At 37.4% G+C, this 14,231-nt stretch overlaps 1 protein-coding gene across 1 annotated transcript in view; it reads left to right on the top strand.

The window, feature by feature from the left end:
* The window catches only part of LOC138692579 (cytochrome P450 4C1-like), a 107,592-nt gene that overhangs the window by 16,351 nt on the left and 77,010 nt on the right, over nucleotides 1-14,231 (top strand). The window lies entirely within an intron of this gene.

Raw genomic sequence — 14,231 nt, 5'->3', positions numbered from 1 at the left:
ACTATAAGAAAAAAAAAATATATATATATATATATATATACACAAGTTTTCTAATAGTGACTTCATCGAACACTTCGTGCCTTGAATAATTTCACGGGAAAAATTGTTCCAGGGCCGGGTATCTATCCCGGGACCTCTGGTCGAACGTACCAGCGCTCCACCAACTGAGTTACCTAGGAACTCCACCCGACACCGTCTCAGTTTTTCCTCTTATATCCACACAACTCGAGTGGGTTGACGAGACGCTGGAGACCCACATCGAGTGCATGCAAACTCTGTGTATACTTCGCACGAAAACATGACGACCTTCCCTCATCCCCTTCACTAGTTAACTGCAGGTACGCGCAAGGGATAAACCCTTAGCCGAGTTGCCAATTCTTAAAGTCATTGTGATTTGCGAACGTTTTTCAAACTGTGTTCCGTGAAACCGCGATTTTCAGCGAGACTATATTGTCTTTGTAAATATACGTTAATTTATAATTACTAAAACAAAATTGGTATAAAAATGAGCAAACTTATTTTAAAAACACTTTATATTTATATTTTCACTAACATGTTTTGCCTAAATAAACAAAAAAATACAGACTTCTATAATAAGTGTTGAATTCTCATGTTATTGAAGTTCCAGAATTTTATACTTAATTAAGGATGTTGGGCTGGTAAAATTTTCTGAAACTGTGATCATTGAATGCCAATTTAGGCCTATAGTACAAGAGAGTAAAATTAGATTTTATCAGCTTCGCCTTGGGTGATAATTTCCACGAACATATAAAATCTGTTTACTCTAGTGTGCTATACAATATTTTATTCATTACTGGTATGTAAATTTAATTTTAAATTGTAAGTCTTTTCTTTGTAATGTATTGTTGGCGAAGAAGTTCATATATATTTACTTTAATTAATGCTAATATGTTGGTTGTCATGTTGAGAGTGATTTAAAAACATTTAATTCACTGCTGTAAGTTAGAAAACTTTTAAGCACTGCTGTGAATAATGTCATTATTTAGGTTGCTAGGAACGGTGAAATAAAGACCAGTTTAGATACCAGTCATGGATAAGTGTATTTCTTTTACAACATTATTTCATAACAAGAAAATCATATTAAAGCACATAAGAATATATTTGTTTCTCTGCCAGTTTAGTTGCTGATTCGATGCAAATTTTCTGTAGGCCTAAGGAACATTATAAGATACGAAATATGATTTAATTAATTAAGGGGGCATGTACACTTCTTATACCTTAAAATTCTGTTATGTGAAATATAGGCCTAATTTAAAATTTAAATTTCTACACCAACTATTGAAGTTCATTCAGGTAAAAGAACCTGTATTAGTTTTTTTTAGTTATTTAACGACACTGTATCAATTACTAGCTTATTTAGTGTCGATGGGATTGGTGATAGCAAAATGGTATTTGGCGAGATGAGGCCGAGGATTCGCTATAGATTACTTGACATTCGCCTTACTGTTGAGAAAACCTCTGAAAAACCCCATCAGATAAATCAGCCAAAGCGGGAACTGAACCCACGCCCGAGTGCAACTTCGGATCGGCAGTTAACTCAGCCAACTGAGCTACGCCAGTGGCTCTGTATTAGTTCTGAAGTTATGATTTTTAATGTAAAGTGCGGCATTGGCTATAATAGCTGTTAAGTGGAAAACGGCATGAGCGTTTTTTTTTTCTTCGCAAACTATATTCCTTAAAAACCCATTTCCTGGTAATTCTGAAAGTGCTGGATAGAATCGAATGAAATTTTTTCTCCATTCTTAAACATAATGTACAAATATTTTCGCAAGTTTATTTGCTGTTGGCGATATCTCTTTCGCGTACTGTTCACATACTGTTCAACGAAGTAAATCACGCATAAAATCGTCTATCTTACCGAATTCTGTTTTAATTTATTTTCTCTTTAGTTGGTGAACCGTAATTCTTAATTTCTATGTCCCATATATAACCAACTCCGCCAGTTGAATCCGATGTTAAGTGATTAAGATTTATACTTATCCAACTGCCTCAACTTTCGATTACTCTATGGGTAGAATTTCTAACGTTAGACACAATTTTAACATTCCGGAATAAATTAGACATATTGAAGCGCACAACGGTATAAAACAACACGTCGACAAAGACACTGAGAATGGGTGAAACCCAACAGGTAGGGGCAATGACTACTAGATTTGGCAATGCTGGGATCTATTGTATTTCTGCCACGCGGCTATGAGTTGAGTAGAGGATGGGGGTTTATGAGGGATTACCAATTCCAAGAAGAGAGGCCGTCATGTTTCCGAGGCAAGTATAACTTGGAATTGTGGTTTTCTGTTAACGTACCTACAGTAACGTATTCCCTTGAAATTATTAATAATAATAATGAGAATCAAGCAAAATATGCATAAAGCTAGAATCACTCGTTGCAAAATCGTGTCAGAGAGACTGATCTTCGTGTGCACCACATAGCATGATATCTATCACAACTCTTCAGGCATAGTTCACAAATGCAGTCTTCTGCCGGCAGGTGGAAGGTCTTTGTCCTACATAGTTTGTGATGGAATCCATGGACCGCGAAGCGGGTCATCGTGTGTCTCAGCTCGTAGCCCGCGGCCATCCATTCTCTTGTAGTCATCGCGTCTTTGGTGTAGAAGTCGCTCCAGATTTGCAGTCGTTTTTCTTCTAATTCTCTCACTGTCTCTTCGTATGCTTGTGTGGATGGTAGCTGCAGCTGCGGTCGCAGTTTCTCTAAGTAGAATGGCTCCCTTGCCAGCTGATACGTAAGTCGCGACGGCGTGTATTTCGATATGCACAGGTCTCTTTTGAGGTACTTTGCCTTTACTGCTTCGATTGCCTTGAGGTTGCTTCTATTCAGGTGTTCCCATATGAGTGTAAGGCCATATGTAACTATTGGTGAGATTTTGGCGTGAAACAACTTTAATGCTGATTGCACAGATATCTGTCCCAGTTAACTGATGTCATTCGTGGCTCTAATCGCAGCAATTGTTTTGTCTTTTACATGTAGCGTGTATGTGGTTCCTGAGGTCTGAAAAGTTATAGATTCCGTGCGCATCCCAACTGCTGCGCTCTAGCGGCCACTCGTTTAAACAGTTCATGTGACACGACTCACGACTGTCAGTGTCAGTATATGAACGCGTATGAACGTGTTTGTCATTATTGGGAAGAAGTTAAATTTAATATTATGGAGGAAAGTACTACAAAAAGTAGAACAAACTGTTCTGTGGTAGGATGTAACAACACTTACAGAAATTGTCCTCCTGGGACCAAGTTTTTCGTGTTCCCGAACAGTAGGCAGCACATAATTAGGAGGAAAGCTTGGATTGCGACATTAAAGCGATACACGATTGATGGGAAGCCATGGAATCCGACAAATAATTCACGTGTTTGTTGTAATGGGCATTTTATAGGCGGAACACCGACAAGAGATCCTGACAGTCCTGATTATATACCAAGATTGTATGTGAGTCCAAATTTATCGGATCGCCACCGACAAAGAGAAGAATACCGAGTGACGGCTAGATACAAGAGGCGAAAACATAGACATAAAAATGAGATGGTTGACGTAAGTGATATGGAATCTTGCACATTTAGTGACGCGAGTACACAGACAGATGTAGTGACCCTAAGTAGTGGTGTGAATGTATTGTTTTCTTCTTTGCGATGGTTGACGTAAGTGATATGGAATCTTGCACATTTAGTGACGCGAGTACACAGAAAGATGTAGTGACCCTAAGTAGTGGTGTGAATGTATTGTTTTCTTCTTTGCGATGGTTGACGTAAGTGATATGGAATCTTGCACATTTAGTGACGCGAGTACACAGACAGATGTAGTGACCCTAAGTAGTGGTGTGAATGTATTGTTTTCTTCTTTGCGATGGTTGACATAAGTGATATGGAATCTTGCACATTGAGTGACGCGAGTACACAGACAGATGTAGTGACCCTGAGTAGTGGTGTGAATGTATTGTTTTCTTCTTTGCGATGGTTGACGTAAGTGATACGGAATCTTGCACATTTAGTGACGCGAGTACACGGACAGATGTAGTGACCCTAAGTAGTGGTGTGAATGTATTGTTTTCTTCTTTGCGATGGTTGACGTAAGTGATATGGAATCTTGCACATTTAGTGACGCGAGTACACGGACAGATGTAGTGACCCTAAGTAGTGGTGTGAATGTATTGTTTTCTTCTTTGCGATGGTTGACGTAAGTGATATGGAATCTTGCACATTTAGTGACGCGAGTACACAGACAGATGTAGTGACCCTAAGTAGTGGTGTGAATGTATTGTTTTCTTCTTTGCGATGGTTGACGTAAGTGATATGGAATCTTGCACATTTAGTGACGCGAGTACACGGACAGATGTAGTGACCCTAAGTAGTGGTGTGAATGTATTGTTTTCTTCTTTGCGATGGTTGACGTAAGTGATATGGAATCTTGCACATTTAGTGACGCGAGTACACAGACAGATGTAGTGCCCACGTGCATCAACGTCGGTTAGTGTAACCATCGGTTAAAATTGTGACCTAATCCCCGATTAAGCATTTTTACGGTGGATCGACCTCGGTTACGACTTAAATAGGAAGTTAACCACAGTAATCTCTAACCGGCCAAATATGAGCGGTTAAAGGAGATAACCAGCGATTAGTAGAGCAAGTAAAGCAAAATGGCGGCCATAACCACAGGTGATTATTTCGAAGACGATTATTATTGTGCAGTACTTGAATTACTTGGATAGAGCGTGAGCGTGAAGGTTCTTTAGTGGAAAGAGAGAATTCTTGCGAGCAATTAGGTGACAGAAAATTTCAGGAGGGTTTTCGTTTATCAAAATCTACAAATGGATCAATTGAAATAACACAAGAACAATCATATTTCTCCTACGGATCGGCTGCTTATATTACGATTCTATGTAACTATTATTTTCTGTATTTTAAGAGTGAATACTCGAATACCAGTATCTCTTTCTCTATGTCACTGGCTGAACAAAGAGAGGTTATGGATGGATCTTAGGATAATGCACAATTCCCTGGTGTAGTCCAAGATCGTACACACATTCCTACCAATTTTCTGCATCCTTTTCCTTTATGGATATTCCATCTTTTTTATATAATAGGCCTATATTTAAATCTAGTAATTAAGTCTATCGATACTTCAACCTAACATTGGGATATAATCATTTTTGGATTCAATTTTCCATTTTGTACGATTTTAACCTAAAAGTACTGAAAAACAAAGAAGTGGAACTCACAAATATAACAGCGCCCAAAGGCAAACAAATGCAACGCGAAAATGTAGGATACGTTCATTTCGATGTAGAACATAGTGAGCGCAGTCGTTTTTAGACGTTGACTATTATCTTTGCAGCGGTATGGATGCTTTCCTTTAGTCATTTTGTAGAAACAATGTACCATCATAGACTTTACTCTGGTTAAATGAGGTGTCAGCTAGCCAAGTTTTAGTAATCGGTGATTATGAATGGTGCACATAAATTACATTTTAACCACGGCTACTGTTTAACCATCGCTTCGTAATCTATGATTACTGCGTTTTTAATCAATGTTGATGCACTTCGCCATAAGTAGTGATAGTGGTGTGAATGTATTGTTTTCTTCTTTGCGAAATAATTGTGAAGCGGAAGTCCAGACAAACCTATCAGTGCCTCGTGAAAATAAGCAGACAATGACAGACACTGGGTTCAAAAGAGATTGTGGTGTTAATGTAGACTCTGTAGATGTCAAACATTCATTTTGTGGGTTTAGTTCAGTGAAAGAAAGCGAACAGAATCTTCTTGATATAGCTGGTGTTAAGGTTGCCGTGTTTCACATTCTGTTATCTTTGTTACCTTCTGTCAATAAGAAATGCACACTAGGTAAAGAAAATATGCTATTACTTCTATTAATGAAATGTAAACTCGGTATTAGTTTTGCAGCTCTTGGAGTTATTTTTAACTGTCATAGAACTACAGCATCTGCCACTTTCAAATTTACTCTCCATCATATTTATGAGAAAACAAAGGAATGGATTTTCTGGCCACAGCGATCAACTATTATAAATACTATGCCAAATGCATTTAAACGAAATTTTGAAAATTGCACATGTATTTTAGACTGCAGTGAAGTGTCCTGTGAAAGACCTCAGACTGTTCGCCAAAGAATTTTAATGTTTTCTCATTATAAAAATACATTCACCTTGAAATTTCTTGTCGCCATTACTCCATCAGGATACATTTGTTTTCTTTCTAAATGTTATGGTGGAAGAGCGATAGACAGCTACATTACAGTTCATTCCGGTATATTAAACTATATCCAGCCAGGAGATCTGGTTATGTGCGACAAAGGGTTCCCACAAATAAAAACTTGTATTCAAAACAAGAAGGCTATAATGGTGATGCCACCTTTTGCATTTAATCCTCAGTTTTCAGCTGAAGAAGTTGATACAACATATGATATAGCGTCAGTTAGAATTCATGTTGAAAGAGCCATTCATAGAATGAAGGTTTTCAAATTATTAAGCAACAAAGTTAGTATGGATTTACCACCTCATATAGACAAAATTCTTCATGTAATAGGTGTCTTGGTAAACTTTAGTCCTCCTATCATTAAATCACAAGACTAAGTTGCATATGAACCTAAAGTAGTCACAGCAGGTTATCTAATTGAATATCAAGGTCCAGTCTAATGTTTATAATTATTAAGCATAGTGTTAGTGGAACATGTTGTATTTTCGCAATTTTAGTTCAAATATTCTGTATCATTAGTTATTTAATTAAGCAATTTGTACAATCAGTACTATGTTTCTGTATTTCATTTTTTGTTCTCTTTTTCTGCTCTGACTATAGTATTGCAACCTTGATATTCTTTCAACATTCGTGTCTAAATAATGACAGTTACAGAGGCATGGGATTACAATAGATGAAATGCACTAAAACTATTTAACTTACTGCTTGTTTACAAATTAATGGAAGATAATGTTCAAAATAAAATTTTTCTACTTTGGGAATAATATTTGAAAGGAATTCTTCATTTATGGAAATGTTCACTTTCACACTCCCCTTTGGAGAATATATAAACAAATCACAGGAGAAGAGATTCAAAATATACATTGATACCTGTACCTGGGTGTCATATACGTGAGTGTCCTTCAATGTTACACCGCCATCACTGGTTACATACAAATATGGAACATTACATATTTTCTCCTCAATTACTGGTTTCTCCCGACATGAATAAGGACACTCTCCAAGAGAGTAAGACAATCCTGACCTAGCACTATCCCGTCAGGGCTGCAGCAAAGCCATGGTTGTTGTTCTTTTACAAACAAACCGAGCTGTCTCACACAACATTTATATGTCGAGCAGTACTCTTTAAGTGCCGTCTGTTTATTATCTCTGCTGTATCTTACTGCTGGACTGTTTATGTGTTTAGAACCAGTGAACGTTAATGCTAGTGTATCATAGTCTCCAGAGTGCCGTGTCATAATCTTGTGTACACTCTGGCTGGCCGAAATGCGTAACTTCCTTTGTTGGAACCACTCAAAACATCGATATTGCGTCCTTGCTTCTGCGGATTTGTGATTTTCACATTGTCACAATAAAAATTCAATTGAATACTTGTCAACACGCGCTCATAATCTTTTTGCACTAGCGATATTTTGCCACTACTGGACAGATAATTAACTTCATAGCATCTAAACAGTTTGTGAAATTTTTTATTATCTAATTGGTAAAGACACTGAAACACTAATCCCCTTTCGCCCAGTTCTACAGCACTATCTACGATTTGTTTAACAATGGAAGTGGAGATAATTGCAGATTCATTTTCACATTCTGCCTTTAAAATTTTTGAAAAGGGACAGTCTATATTTTTTTATTTGCTCGTATAATTCTGTTTTGCATAATGCTTCCTTGTTTTCACTTTCTGACACGCAATAAATCGGTCGCTTTTCTGATTTGTGTTTGAATATTTCTCCTACATTTTCCCCTTTAGAATATTCTGCAGCAACACTGTTAGGCTTCTCCCATTGTTGCAGAAAAGATGTTTTGGAAGAATCTCTCTCAATATTAATGTGCATGCACAACGCAGCACTATGTTCACAGCTTCTTGAAAGCCTGCTTTGCATTTGCACTCAGCTGATATAACATTTCTATTACAATCAATCTGTAAGAAATTAATCTAGAGTAAATTAACTGTAAAACTAATTTTAAACTGTGATGGGTACATGGGTAATGAAGTTATATTTAAAGTGAATAATGTAAATATACGAATATATGGCAAGTCATGCAAAACGAAATAATAAATCATACTTTAAGTTGAACTGCATAAGGCGGTTGATTAATGCTTGTTTCTCTCAAGCATAAGCCGGATATTTCTTTTCTCAACTTCTCTTTCACTTGGAATATGTGATTACTTTCAGCGAGTTGTGCACCTTTTTTTAGTGTAGAAGCTCTAAAATACGATGCATCCCACTGAATTTTTTTAAAGCCTACGTATATCTCTATAGACGACGACATATCTCTATTCAATTGCGTGCTCTGCACTCACACGACTTATCTTCCGCATCGGCCGCTAGGGGCGCCCATAGTCAAATGATCGCCATGCGCACGCAGTCTATACCTAGATACTTAAAGCTATTCACTCGAAGTAGCGGTTCCCCTTCTAGATATAGAATGTCATCTGCTTCAAGTCTGCTTCACAGGGAGCTTTACCTGAAAAGCTAGACTTGCAGTTCGTGTCCTGTGTATTATATTACTTGTTAGAAAGTCTCCTCTCTTTAGACATCATAGCCTAAGTTCGTATTTTGATAATAAAGTTTATCTGTTCTAAAAATTGACGTATCTTTTTGACATGGTAATTAATAAAAAAAATTATGTATGCGACATTTATGTAGCGTGCACTTATTTGCGCTCCTGTTATTACTGCATTTACCTACACTCCCGCAAAAAATTCCACTTCACACGCACGTTACGTAAATAATAGAGATGAACAAAACTAACTGCCGCTCTCGTTCGCTGTGTTCGTTGCATTTGTCTTTGTCGTCATTCTCGTGCGCTTCGAGTCTCGCTCATCACTATCGAAACAACATTTGGTCGGCGTGGAAAGATTTCGTAACTTTGAATAACATACATCATTGAAATAAATAACATTATAATAGTACATTATGCAACGAGCCTATAATGGTAGTAATTAAGACGCGAGTATGTTTATGAAACGAGCGCAAGCGAGTTTCATAATTTTCATACGAGCGTCTTAATTACTATTATAGGCAAGTTTCATACGACTTTTTATGCTCGATCATATTTCTAACTTGAAATTATTCATAAGTATTCATGTTATTCTTATCTGACTGGGGAGTGGAACTGACTTTGTGCAATATCTCGTAAATTGTGAGATGTGCGCAGACGCGAAAGTATTGATTTTTTCCGAGAAACAAATGTCATTGACCTTGATATAATCTAGACAGTAAAATAAACATTAATCTTGATATAACCTTGAAATTGATATAGACATTGAAAAACGAGATGACAAATTGAATTTATTTGAATATTATTTACAATTAACGCTAATTATTACAGTAACAGAACATAACCTTCTGCGACAGTATTGGATTTCCAGCCTCCGTGACGTTTCGCTAGTTGTCTTTCGATTGTATATCCGAGAATAATCGATACTTGCGCTTTCATATTGTTACAATGGTGTTTTCTGATTGGTGGAACACCTGAACTTTAATGAATAGGTGTACTTTAATGAGGTCCATTAAAGGGCTGCTACCAGGTGTATAATTACTACATTTCGGCATGGTCGAGCATAAATGTTTTTATGCTCGGCCATGCCGAAATGTAGTAATTATACATCTGGTAGCAGTCCTTTAATGCATGTCATTAAAGTACACCTACTCATTAAAGGTCAGGTCTTTCAGCCAACAACGACTCAGGTTACAACTGTTCAGCCAATGACAGGTCAGCTTTCTACCGTTATAAAACCGCAAGTATCGATTATTCTCGGATATGCAATCGAAAGAGAATTAGCGAAAAGTCACGGAGGCTGGAAATCCAATACTGTCGCAGAAGGTTATGTTCTGTTATTATAATAATTAGCGTTAATTGTAAATAATATTCAAATAAATTCAATTTGTCATCTCGTTTTTCAATGTCTAATTTAATTTCAATGTTATCTCTGTAGGTTCTTATGGCCTAGCAAGGTCAATGTGAACATCTGTTCGTCGGAAAAAATCAATACTTTCGCGTCTCCGCACATCTCATAACATATGGGACATTGGTCAAGGTCAGATACAAAGAAAATTAATAATTTCAAGTTAGAAATATGGTCGAGCATAAAAAGTCGTATGAAACTCGCCTATAATGCTAATTAAGAAGCTCGTATGAAAATTATGAAACTGGCTTGCGCTCGTTTCATAAATATCCATACACGCTTCTTAATTACCTTCATTATAGGCTCGTTGCATAATGTACTATAATGAGACAAAAACAAAACAGAACAGTATCTTAGTTATCAGAATGTTCTGGTTCTATTATATGATATTACCTATGGCTTTATAAATAGAAAAAAAATTCTCAAATAAATTTACATTTCTAAGAAACATAAAACATACCGTTAATATCTTTCTACTTGAGATTGCACACTTGATATGAAACATATGAAAAGAAAATTTCTTGCCTTTTAATAAGGGCCTAGGGCCTAGTAATTAAATAAAGGTTGGGAAACGGATTATTATATACTGAAAGGTAGAGGTGATGTTTCAAATAGGCTACTTCATTGACTATACATATATATATATAAAACAGTTTCCAAAGTAGATAAAAGTTCAGTCAGATATAAACAATTGTGGCGATTCAAGACTTCTTGACGTTCGGGACTTCGGGAGTGATCAATCTAGCCGTCTCGAAACACTCACAAGCAGTCTTTACGTCAACGACGCGACGTATACAATATTGTCGTGCGGGTTTTCGGCTTTGCGGGCGCTGTTAGTCTTGCTTCCTCGATCGTTGTTCATCTCTAGTAAATAACTATTTTAGGACTGCATAAACAGTATTACACATAAATTGCAAAGTAAGGCGTTTAACCTTCCAGTAATCGCGAGCGGCATACATTTGTAATCCACTACTATTTATTATTACGTCATTACATCTCCACTTTCAATGCTGATAGCGTAAAATTTGCTGTACTTTCCTGTTACAGTTTAGCTCTGATGTGTGGAGTGTTTGGGTATTGTGACTTTTTTCTGTATAGTAATACAGGATGGTGCACACCTGTTGAGTAATGGCTAGCGCGTCTGGCCGCGAAACCAGGTGGCCCAGGTTCGATTCCCGGTCGGAGCAAGTCGGAGATTTTTTCCGGGGTTTTTCCTCAACCCAAAATGAGCAAATGTTGGGTAACTTTCGGTGCTGGACCCCGGACTATTTCACCGGCATTATCACCTTCATATCATTCAGACGCTGAATAACCTAAGATGTTGATAAAGCGTGGTAAAATAATCTACTAATAATACAGTATGGGCGGGAAGTAACTAGGTATTAAAAAGACGTTTAAAATTGACATTTTCAACGCTAATTTATTGAAATTAATTTTATGTGTATATTGTTAAATGGGAATACGGATGCATACCTCAAAATTCAACGTAGGCATTTATGGCATAGACCAATTTCTTCAAATGACCGAGAATGGAATCCACAGTCTTCTGGAGGAAGTTGCGTGGAACATTGGTGATAACGCGCCGAATCCGTGTTTCTAATTCTTCCAGTGTGCGAGATTTCGTCTAATACACATCGTTTTTTTCTCAGCACTTTAAAAAAGTCACAGGATGTCAGGTCACGACTTCTTGAAGGCCATTCGTAAGGTCCGCGTCGCCCAATCCAACGTCCCGGAAACTTCTCATCCAACCACGTATGCATGACATTTGCAAAGTGAGGTGGTGCACCGTCCTGCATGAAGATAATTTCGTTGATGTTTTCCCATCTAGATACCGTGGACTAAACGTAATCTCGAATCATCTCATGGTGTGGTGTCACGCAGGAGGTATGGCCCGATGACATTTGTGGCAGTCATTTCACACCGCACGGTCACTTTTGGACGAGACTGCATTTTCTCCACTGTCATATCGGGATCTTGTGCCGCCCAATAATGGAAATTTTGTCCCTCATGAAATAAGGCCTCGTCACTCCAGAGGATGTTTTGAAACAATTGATTTCAATCCTCGTGCCAACCCAGCATCAGCTCTCCATACTCCATTCTACGATCACGTCTTCTGGTGTCAGCTGCTGCACATAATGGGGTTTCCATGGGCGGTAATTCAATTCTTTCTGCAACACGTGACGTACCGCGTACCTTGTGTGTTCAGCTTCCAAGATTGAGGGGTGCCCAACATAGAGGATATATTGAACATGTAAAACCATACAAATTTGTCCGATTCCCAGAAAATTTGTCCAATATAATGTGAGGTCTCAAACATACAGAGGTTTCACTGATTTAAATTGTAACTGTTAGTGTTATTGTTGAAGTGGTCCATGTTTTCTTCTGCCCAACTTGACCAAACAGGATTCGCGTAAGCCAGGCAGTCGCGCACATTGTGCACTTGTCTCTGTGCGATGTGCAGTTCCTATTCCCCTACCTGGAGGGAGTAATCGGCTTGGAGGGGAACGCGACAGGGCTGTACATTACCTGCAGTAGCAGAACAGTTTTGGTTTCAGTAACACAGATCACAGCTATGATTGTGAATGCGTTATGGAAAATAAAGTGAGGAGTCCACAGATATAACGAAGAAGAGAAATCACGAATCATATAACATAACTGTTATGATGTTTTCCTCAGCCAACAGTAATTATTTTAAAATGAAAGGCTTTCATCATCTCATGTGGACCTAATAGTGATGTGAGAATTTAAATCAGATTAGTAAAGTTCTCAAAATATGATATTCGCCAGCTCTTATTTCTTAATTAGTACTCTCACGGCAAGACAAACATGACAATGATGTTGTTTTGGAGTATTCAATGGTTAGACGACTTACAACTTTTATTTGATAAGCTGATAAGTGATGAGAATATTGAGTGAGGAATACATGTGAGGGTCTTGAGGTTGTAAGGGAAGGAAGAAAGCAACTATTTGTAAGGCGGAATAAGTTCCTGGAAAAATAATACATAATGGCGAATTTTCCATCTCACGTTATTATATTATCTTAATATACTTAAGTTAATAAATCTTTAAACCTGACATAAAGAAAATGTCCTCGCTTCACAGCTTGTGAACTACTCTTTTAACTCAATTCAGTAACGCTCCCAACTTGCTGATAATTGCTCTCAACGTTTTCCAAATAAACTATATATAACTTTAAATTCAAGCTTAATTTATCCAATTTATTAATAATAATGTGAATTTATATTAATATACGGCAAGGAAATGATTCCAGTGTAAAAGCCTCACAATGTCCTATTGCATGTAATTGGGAGTAAAATATTTTCTTTCTTAGCATTTGTGCACCAATGGTCCCAATAATGCTTGAGGAACAATGAAAGAGTATTACTTTGAAATAATCAGTACCTGCTACGTAAAATGAAATACTGTGTTCGTTTTTTGTCGTTTCGAAATTACTGCAATATTTATATTTTCTTCAAATATTGTATACAAATCATGTAAATAAATTATTCTTTACAAACGACTGCTTTGTGAATTGTAACTGAGTAAGTCTATTGTTTCTTGTGTTACAATTATTGTCAAATATAGACATTGACAATAATTGTGTTTTTTCCTTCTGCTAAGTATGTTTACAATGTCCAAATGTCAATTTAATTGAACACTAGAAGCGCAGAATAGCTTCTTGTACACCCTTCCGGCTAAGAACTGGTAAGAGCAACACGTGAATGAAGCAATCTGCACAGACCGACGTTCCGCGCACATACACTGCACTTTCAGTGTCTGATTTCTGACATGCCTGGCATAAGCAATCAGTCAAGTACTTCGCTCGTTGATGCACGCGCTTCATCGACTTTAAAACTCCAGTAATACTTAATCTTGTAGCCTCGTGGGACAAAGTACGGTTCCTAGTGATAACTAAAGGGCGGATTTTAGCATATTTGCATATTTTATTCCTTAATTACAAATCATATGCTATCAATGCACAAATGCATTTAAGTTATTTGTAATCAGAGGCATATAGTGCAGACGTCTCCAAAAGCGTACTCGCGAGTAAGCCCCTGAACGGAACCGAAGCCAGTACGTAA

The sequence above is a fragment of the Periplaneta americana genome, chromosome 17 (genome assembly GCF_040183065.1).
Source record: "Periplaneta americana isolate PAMFEO1 chromosome 17, P.americana_PAMFEO1_priV1, whole genome shotgun sequence".
NCBI lineage: Eukaryota > Metazoa > Arthropoda > Insecta > Blattodea > Blattidae > Periplaneta > Periplaneta americana.
Note: the sequence above shows the minus strand (reverse complement) of the source record. Positions and strands in the feature narration are given on the sequence as shown.